The sequence below is a fragment of the Phalangium opilio genome, unplaced genomic scaffold (genome assembly GCF_054372755.1).
Source record: "Phalangium opilio isolate 3A_F unplaced genomic scaffold, DU_Popi_V2 ptg000045l_1, whole genome shotgun sequence".
NCBI lineage: Eukaryota > Metazoa > Arthropoda > Arachnida > Opiliones > Phalangiidae > Phalangium > Phalangium opilio.
The window spans coordinates 6,736,433-6,746,713 of NW_028324168.1; the positions used below are offsets into that span (position 1 = coordinate 6,736,433).

Sequence of the window (10,281 nt, forward strand, 5' to 3'; positions counted from 1 at the left end):
ATTTTTGGCGCGAAAATGGTGTCTCCCTTAATCTGGCTATTGAAAACTGTATATCCGTAATGATCCAATCAACGATGCCAAAAGGGAACGCCTGGAAAAATCCAAAGTATACTTTTGGGAATATCTCCAGAACGCGGCTGCTCTCTTTTATAATATTATGATAAGCTTTACGAAATACGTACGCTTTTGGAACGCGACTTCCATGTACAGGGTATTTCTGATAAGTCTACATGCATAATTTAAGGTATTGATGTTCTTTGGGAAAACAGTGTCTCTTGTGGCAAACAAAATGGAGATAGAAGTTACATTTTCGATTCAAAATCGATTTCCCAAAGAACATCAACACCTTAATTTATGGATGCAGACTTATGAAAAACACCCTGTATAGCTTCCCCTTAGACTTGGAGAGTCACGAAACGAAATTCCCTATCCATTTTGGACTCGTATAAAGATGAGATGATATCCCCGGTATATTTTTGAAAACGTCCATCCCGAATAAATTTTGAACATAGCCCTACTGCTTCGGAACCATTTTGAACCGTTTTGTAGTGAGTTTATGGGAGTTAGTTTAATTCTAAATTACAAAAGTTTTCTTCGTAATCTAGTGTAGAATGGAGTTATAGAAAAGTTTTCAGTTGATATATAGTTTTGGTGGAAAACTAGGGCTTAACAGTTAAGCCTAAATCCCATGCACCAGCCCTCGCGATCGAATTTGTTCGTTATGCCGTGAAAACCCAAAACTGTAAATGGAGTTTTCCCTGAAACGTTTATCGCTTATGAGTTTTCATGAGAAATATATAGGGATATGGTTGCGTTCGCACTCCATAATAAAATTTTATTTAAGGAATTTAGATTATATTTTAAATTTAATCGAGTTAAAGTTTAATTTCAAATATAGATGAAAGCGTTTAATTATTAATTTAGTTTAATTTACTCCCCAATTTATGTTAAATTGATTTTATTTAAATATTTCTTACACTTATTTCTATTATTTTATTGGTGTAATTTAATTTACTTTACTTTCAATTATTTTGAAAGATTAAAATCAATTAAAATCGAAGTATCAACTGTTACTAAACGACTATTTGATATTAATTGATTTCATTTAAATATTTCTTACATTTATTTCTATTATTTTATTGGTTTAATTTAATTTACTTTACTTTCAATTATTTTGAAAGATTAAAATCAATTAAAATCGAAGTATCAACTGTTACTAAACGACTATTTGATATTAATTGATTACATTCTAAAAATAATCCGTTTCCCCTCATCTCAATTTTTTCCGATCAATGAAAAATCCCAAATCATAATTTTTAATATTTTTTTTATTTTTCAATAAAAATAATGAGATGATATTTTTTATCTCTCGCCATTTTCATCTTCTTTTTGGTTTCAGTCAGTTCAGCAAAAATGAAATTTTATTATAAACCCTCTCCATTATCATTAAAAAAATAAAAAAAAACCTCCTCTTTAACCTAAGTTATTGATTTTTAGAGAAACCTTGGTTATAATATTCGGATAATAATGGGGTAAAAATTTAACGATGTAGATATGTGCCTAGATAAAATCGTAAAAACAAAACATTTTAAATTTGAATAATTTTGTACCAACCGGTTTGAAGTAAGGGATTATATTTCACTTGTAAAATTTAATAATGGCTCGTTATACGACATAATTTTTTATAAAACTGCAGGTACATAAAAAATATATATTATAACGAAATATAGTAACATTTTTACTAAATGAACATATTAGAATATTTTTGTTTCAAACCCCCAGTTCTGCAACTAAAAAAAAAATCCACTTTAAAACGACTATACTTTTGAAGTAAAACATATCGTAATTATAATATTCCTATGGTTTCGTTTACTAACAGGCCCTTAATTCTTGAACACCAACAGTTTTAATAAATAATTTTAGTTTTTGAAAGCCCCCTGAATGGAGTTATTCCCGTAAAACACGGGTGTATTACGGGGAAAACTTCCAAAAGGCGCCTTTACAAATAAATTTATAAATAAAGCTTACATATTAAAGAAAAAAGTAAAAAAATACTATTCATAATTTTTCTTCAAAAATGCCTAAATAGGGAATTCGGACAAATCATCATAGTAAATTTAAACACTATGAAAAACATTACAAAAAAATAAGGAAAATCCTTACGAACCTTTTTTTCCGAGTTGTTGCTTGGCCTTCCTCCGTCTTCGATAAAGTCAAGTCGATTTCTTCGACGACGTTTTCTAGGATCTTTACATTATTTCTCGGTCATTTAGTCGACGACGGACTCGAGATATTTACGCCAGGACTCCCAATAAACCTAAAGCCGCGGAAAGAACTCTGGGCAGTGGGATAGAACTTCTCGATCACGCACTGACTGTATTTAAGCGTGATAGGATAGTCTGTATTTTTTCTCTTCTCTCCTTCCCTAGGTGTTGAGACTCTAGAATCCCTTTTCGATTCGATATCTCTCCGATTCGGCCACTCGCTGACTCGCTTGCTCCGACGACGCGTTCCTCCGAGTTCCCTTTCCCAAAACTCTCTTAGGCAAGCGGACCAGCCAGCCAGCCAGCCGGTTTATTCTACCCCTTGTTGCCCGGGTTACCTAAGCAACGAGCAACGAGCTTCGTTCGTACGCGCTGGCCGGAGAAGCCCCTAGCTTTCTCTGTCGAAAACCTTGCCTATTCTGCTCTGGTTTTAAGCGGAGCTCCCCTTTAGATATCCGTTTTCTCTCTCCTCTCCGGTTTTCCGTTCTCGCTGTACTCTTCTTCCTCGGAGGACTAGCTAGCTATAGCTTTGCTGGAACGAAAGCTGCGCCAATTCGAACACTATATTGGCCTACGTTTCTCAGAATTCTCTCGCACATCTGCCCCCCCCCCCCGGAGCCGGAATAGAATACAGAACCAATGAAAATAACTTTTAAATTGTCGATAGAGAACGTTGTTTTATAGCTGGACGCGGCGAGTCTTATTTGCATGCATGACTGGGGTGTTGAATGTATAGTTTGTTTTGTGTATTTATAAAGTAAAATGCTCCTCTTCTAGTTTTGTTTTTCGGGTCGTCAGTTTTGGTTTGGGGTGTTTGTTTTACTGTGACTACTGGGATTTAAGCCTCTTTCTCGCTAAGCCTAATTCTCTAGTCTTTCAATCTTATTTTCCGCTACTTTAATCAACTCGTTGATAAAACAGTTGCTAAGGCTAATTTCTAAGAATTCCATAAATTATTTCAATTCGATTTTCTTTAAAGTCTAATTGGTGAAACGTATTTGTTCTAATCTGGCCTAATTTTTAAGCTTGTTCCACATTTAAGTTTAAAATATAAATAAATAAAAATTGGGTAATATTTATACTTCCGAATTGGTTCCCCATTGAACTTCTTTTTAAGTCAGTTGGAGTCCTTTGTTGCGCGGCAGCTGTCCTTGTTCTTGTTAACTCAATAAGGGTTTTATTTCCTATCTTTTTTCCTAAAATGATGGCCCATATATGGGATTATTGAAGACACTACAGGGTTTTATGTGTTTTTATTATTTAACTTTTTTGGACCAACCAGGCTGTAATATCTTCGATACATCTTTTTCTTTATTTCTTCTTTTTTCTGTCTATTGCCTAGCTATAGGTCACTATTGTATCGCGATGCTTCAGATATCGACCTTTTCTGACTCCAGTAAAGAGAAGTAGGGTCTTGTTTCCACCTGAAATGATTCCAATTCCTAAAAACCTAGGCAAGTGTTTTTTTTTTTTTCAAAAATGTTTTGATAGTGTGAACGTAGACGCGTTACAACGATCTGCCCTTTGTCCGTTGGGCTTTTTCAACAATGGGTTTTAATGCCCCTTGGAGATTTTTTGGATAGTTTTTCGGGGTCCTTTCCATTGTAGAAATTTTTATTATTGAGTTTTGGAGCAGCAGGGTACCGCTAGAATTTCAAGTGCGTCCTGAAAAAAAAAATAAATAAAAATTCAGTTTCATTTCATTTTTTAGGTATAAAGGTAGATTTTTTGAAATTTGCATTTAAAGTATTTGACAAAGATGGAGGAGGTTACGTGTTGTATTGTATTTCATCAAAGATAAGTGCATTACAAATTCAGATAAATTAGTATACTTAGTTTTTCAGTTGTGGTATTTTACGGATTACCCCTTAAGTTTAATTAAAAAACTAAAGACAATTATTTCTAATTTAATAAAGGGGTCATCCCTAAAACACTCTTGAAAACCATAACTTGATCAGTATAAAATTTAATCTAAGATAAATTAACCTCCAAAATCAAATATTTTCTAAAGGAAAAAGATATATAACACACCTCCCTCATTTTATATTAAATTTCAACATAATTACTTGAATATGCATAGATCCAGAAGTGCGATGAGACCAGAAGTACTGAGCTAACCAAATTCTTCACTCGGCGAAAGTGAATATTCTTGATAACACAAGAACGGTTGGCCCTCTAGTAGCGGTTTCTGAATTTTCCCTCCAAAACGTGAGTTGCTCGCGGTGGTAGACGGCCGAACTAGATTCAAGGAGCCGCGTCCGTGTTCGGCCGCTTTAGGTTGAGGGGAAGGGGTTGGAAATGTTTTTGGAACTCGACCAATTTTTTTCTCAGTAGTGTAGGCGCGTGGGAAGCGGCATGAAATCCTCAAATTTGTTCACTAGTGCCAGGATCTACTATCAATGCTAGAGCCCTTCACTTCTAGTCTCATCTCACTTCTGATAGATCTACGAAGCAACCAGCTGCAGTAATAACTTACACTCTCTTTCTCCCGTCGTCTTAGTTAAGCCTACTTTTAAATTATTCAAGCATATAAATCGACAAGAGTCAATAACGGTTGATAGGGTCAAGGGAGAAGGTCTTCCTTCCTTTTTCCAGGGACAGGGATCGAGCTAGCAACTCATTTTATCGAACATTAAAGATACACTCTTCTAGACTAAGGGCGTGAAAAATCTTTTGGAGATTATCCAAGTTCATTAACGCTTTCCTGAAACAAAACTGACAGGCCTTCGACCCCCCGTACCTAAGCCTGAATCTATAGAGCATCTTGAACTAGCTAGCTACAATGCCGTACGTCCATAGGTAATTAATACGTAGTGAGAGAGGGGATCTGAAGGGTTTGTGGCGCATCAGGTATACATAAAGGTACTGGGAATCATTGTACCAAGTATCTCCCATGTTAATTTCTATGTATTCGGGTTTTGTGGGCCGGGCTTCTGACGTCTTACTAACTGTAAGTTCATTGATTGGTTACTTGCAACCTGAGTAACGCAAGGTGCAACAGGCAGTGAGGTAGATTAAAAATTCGCAAGGTAAAATTCGTCATACCTACATACTGATTAGTCTAGCTCTCCCCCCACAAAAACAAAAAGCGTGCCTGGATACGTTGAATGAAAATGGATGTAGCACAATTATTCCTAGTGGTTATATGTATTCCTGGTGGCTTATTTTACCTTTTATCACATTCACAGTTCCGAGACGTATATACGTCTTCCTAAAGAAACTAAGACTTGTTGATCGAATTTTTGAACACTGACCCGAGGATAGCTAAGGAGGCTATCTTCACCACCAAAAAGAAGAGGGGTTAGGTTAATTAAAAAAGTTCGTTAATGGGCAAAGAGGATGAAGTGGGTGGAGTTAAGATATGTCAAGAAATTGAGCCTGTAAAGGGGACTCTTGTGCTGAGGTGTTGAATTAGACATCTTGAAGGTCTTTTATAGACCTGTAGATAAATTAGGTTAGCTAACCCTTGTCATATTTTAGAAGCGTATAACATCTTTTATTCATTATGATTTTTGCTTACTTCCCGAATCAGTAAATAAGACATTTTCCTATTCATTTTAATTAGTATTGTTACATAAATTTATGGGGAATTAATTTACCTATCTATTCTTTCAGTGTACTTATTTATATTGGTTCTATTTTCTAAAACACTGGACGTTTTATGGGGTGGTTTTTATTTTTTTTATTTTCGTAAGGTTACTTTGAAAGGAAGTGATGACAAACATCAAGTCGTTACTTTATAGAACCGGAAATTAGAAAACCTAGTATGAAAAAAAGAAAAACTGGTCTTTATATTAAGACCGCATTATATAAATGTATTCCAGTTTCCTGATCTGCTATTAAATTTTAATGGTGTGTTCTTTCTGGTTTGAGTTTTTACTTAGCGTCGTCTGCTAATATCTAACGCCAATACCCTGTAGCCTCAAAGTTCAAACGTTCGTAAAATAACCCAGTGTGAACTTGTTCAAGAATATTGTCATCCACTTGGGCATAAAACCCATTTCTTGGAAGATGTAGCCCCAACACTTTTTTTTTTCGGAGTTGGTAATGTGATATGGGTATCGCCAATTCCGTAGGTAAACTATATGGGCTCGGAGACGGGTAAAGAGGGTCCATAATGGGGAAAAGTGTCCATCGCGTAGTGAAGCGTTATTGGCTGTGTTGGATCTATTTTCGTTTATTAGTTTTCTACTTATCGAATAGCTACTGGGTTAGGCCTAACGCGTCATGGCATCTTTGTCATCTCTTCTTGGATATAGTCGCGCGACTTTCGGACACTTCCTTTGAATTGGAGGCGTATACTTCTTACTTGTTAAATGTAGATACCTTATCAAGGTTGGGTAATTGATCGCCCCAAGTAATATTCGAAATGGTCTATCAGAAAGGCTTCAAGATGTCCCAGCTGTTGGACCTATATTCCTCCGATGGTTGTCGTTACGTTAGTTCTTAGGAAAAATCTGCAGCGCGGGTCGCGATAGGGCGGGCTCTTTAATTCCAAGTACAACTCTCATCAGAAGTCGATTAAGATAAGGTTATCTAACTGTATCATTCAGCGAAATGTCATAAATCGTGGTCGATAGTCGCGTCGTACGCATTGTTAGTTGGTAACGTGGGTTTTAACATGATTGGTTAGGTGGTCTGACTCTGAGGTGTCATGCGCCACTTGTATCCTCTAGAATTACATGAAAGGAAAAGAAAAGTGAATTTTATTTTAGTTGAACTTTGTGATAATTGACTTCTGCCCCGCATATACCCATCAACAGCTAACGCGAATCTTTTAAGCCTAGCTCCGCACATAAGCATTAAGTACGTTTCTATCTTAAATTGCAGTACAGTATCAAGCTGCGTTACGTGAAATCTGACGTTTTAATCGAGTTACACCACGCTGTTTATTTAGACTGGGATGGAATTTCGAAATGAATCAATTCTCTTATTGGTTCCATAGGGATTTTATTGCTATTATAGGAGTTTTATACAACTCCTATACGCGCGGGTGCTATAGGGATATGATGTCCAAATAACGCGATTTGTAGCGCCTCTCCTTGAAGTTTGTATTCGTGATTAACTCGTTAATGCCTATTAAGTAAGGGCCAATATGATATTAATACGTTATTACAGCTTTCAACTTGTTAATTGGATCTTCACGAATATACAGATTCCAAAACATATAGTTTGATCGGTGAAATTGATTTAATGAAGGCAATAGTCAACGTGTTTGATTTTATGTTGATGCGTTATAGCCTTATCTGTGTTGGTTCTAATTTAGTGGATGCTCATGAAGGGATTTAGAGATTCTCTTTGTACATTCTCGTAAACTTTGATGATAGCAACGTTATGTTTCGGTTATTACTCGCCTATAGCTAGGTGTCGTAAATGAAAGCTGGCACGTTTACAATGCATTAACCCCTTTGAACTCGTAAGATTGTTATATTATTTTAATTCTTAGGCCTTGGCTCTTAGGCTTTAAACAAGTTAACGACTCGTTTGATTTGTTATCTTCAAAACAACTTCCTTAATACTATTAAATCCTCTCTTAAAATTCAAAGTTATAGCTTTTTTTAAAAAAAAAAAGTTATAACACCATTAAATTTTATTAAACCTAATTTACAAGTTTTCAGCTAAGCGTTTGGGAATTCAAATTCATTAGGCCTAACTATTATAAACCTAATTACTAATTCAGCGTGCGACTAAAAGTATCCGTAAACTGACAAACAATATATTTTCCTGTGCCAGAGGTATTTAATAATTAACGAGCAACAAACAGAACAAAAAAGGATCGTACGAACGCTCTTTATTAATAAAACAGAAACTAGTTTTTCTAGTTCCTCCATTTTCATTTATAATTTAAGCTCTCCTAATTAACAGCGAACGAAGCTCGGTCTATACGGTCTACCCACGCATTCATTTCAATAGCAACTGCATGCACTAAAGGTCTACGGTATTAGTAGATGAATTTTATAGGTCAAAAGTTAAATCCAAATCAAATGTTGCATTTAATTCCATTAAAAGTATGTAAATAATGTATCTTTCAAAAGATGAAGATATTGTCATACTCTTTGAGCGGCTGTTGTTAACGTGCAGTTTGTCTTTGAGAATTTTGGTCTCTTAAACACTATACAGTATAGTTTCAATCTCAATTCCAATGACACGTAGTCTCTTGGTGGAATTTTGATATTAAATTTTCAAGGTGTTTTTCTCAAGAGAGGTATTGTGTTTTTCCGTTTTCCTACCTCACCATACGTTTCAATTTAAGTTAACACCGGTGTTTAAGGTATACTTTAACGCGGTTTCTATTGTAGTTACGAATACCTTGAAATTGCTTTGTAGTTTAGTGTCAACCGAAACTGGATCAGACGTTTTGTGACATACCAGTAAAATGAGACCCCTAGAAGATAATATAAAGTTTAAGAACCTGTAAAAGACACTTTACTGGAGTGTGTTAAAATAATACTAACTTCTTTTTAAGAAGTAACAGTGCGCGAGTTTTGTAACTTTTGGCCCATAAAATTCTCAAGGTGCAGTTTTGGTGCAAAATGAAGGAAGCTTGTAGTAGTTGGTTAGCACTGTAGAAAGGCCAACTAAATAGTTAGGGATGTAACAATCATCGGTCAGTTTTGGCAAGGAAAGTATAAGTTTCTGGGGAAAATAGCGGATATGAAATAAATAAAAAAAAAGCTTAAGTTTACGTCACTCACTCCATTTGATTGTCACCTTGACCAAACAAAAATGGAGGACGCTAGTGGGAATGACCTCTATCTCCCCCAATTTTTGATCGATGAGATCGTTGGCTAAAGAAACAATGGAACGGCTACAAGTCCAACGAGAGCCTAAGTGGGTGGATCTTGTACAGAACCGTAAAAAGAATAGTGACGACTGAAATATGATACTATTGTTAGTCTCGGCTGGATTGCTGAAGTGGTTTCTAAAAAACATCGCGGATGTCTCTTTAAATTTAATGGATTTTATAATACGGTTTTATGATTTTTTCAAAGGCAAAGGCTTAAAGAATCATGCTGGAATCCATACGTTGATGGATTTTGAGTCAAAAATGTTCTATGATATTTTGTCCTAAGGGCCGCTGTTTTCGAGTTAAGATTAGAGTGTTTTTTTTTTATTTATTAAATAAACGAAACTTGCTATGAAAATAAACAAGAAAAGGAAAATGGGAAATATTTATTTATTTTCATGTATTATATTCTAGCAAGTTGTGGGAGGGAGAAGGTTCAAATCCGCTTGTTGACAATAAAAACAAAAACTTTATTGATTTTCAATACTAGCCCGGAAAATTTTTATCACTTCTATGAAATTTATAACGTCATATCTTCCAACCCAAAAACCTTTAAAGTTATAATCCGTAGGAAATATTAAGTTCTGAATCTGAAACTAGTTCTGTTTAATTTTTAGTCGCACCTGTAGATGTGTTGCACCCGCTGCAGTCTGACGCTCAGGGGAAAGATAGCCACCAGGGGCACAAACCATCTTTGGGTTGGGTCCTCGAAAGATGAAAGACAGACAGTATCATAAAGAGGCCTGCAGGGTCCTTTTGAAAGATAATTTCTAAATTTCTATCTTTTTCTTGTTTGTGTGTTGGGCCTTTTCTTTTAATTTTTCTTCCCATTTCTCTTATTCTTTTAAATTAATTTCGCTTCCTCGCGTTTTCCCGTTTTTCCTTCCATCTTTTCTCGCAGTTGAGTTCAACCCAGAGTTCGCCAAGTTAACTTGAGACCATGAGTCACGAGGGGTAGCGCACTTGTAACTTTCTCCCTTGAGGAACCTTGATTTTTAGTACAGTACCAATGCTAGAAAAATTTGGAGATTTGAAAGAAATACAGTACTCCCTTCTAAGACTCACCTTGTACGTGCTACCAGGGAATGGCAAGCCTTGGCCCTTCAAATTTTGGGTGTAATGAGCTGTTTGTTGTTGGAGCTATCCCCCAAGGAATCCTATTACCTTTAACCGCCTTTTTTTTCCCCAGGGTCCTTAAAGGGAGTATAAAAAGTTTTAAAAATCGTCTGC

General features: G+C 35.7%; 1 protein-coding gene across 1 annotated transcript in view; it reads right to left on the bottom strand.

Moving 5' to 3' along the window:
- Positions 1–2,778, bottom strand: part of LOC149677156 (uncharacterized) — a 38,578-nt gene extending 35,800 nt beyond the window's left edge. The window contains exon 1 of the mRNA XM_089838157.1: positions 2,168–2,778. The gene's annotated coding sequence lies outside the window, so the exon portion shown is untranslated. The remainder of the gene's footprint in view (positions 1–2,167) is intronic.
- Between the last annotated feature and the right edge of the window lie 7,503 nt (positions 2,779–10,281).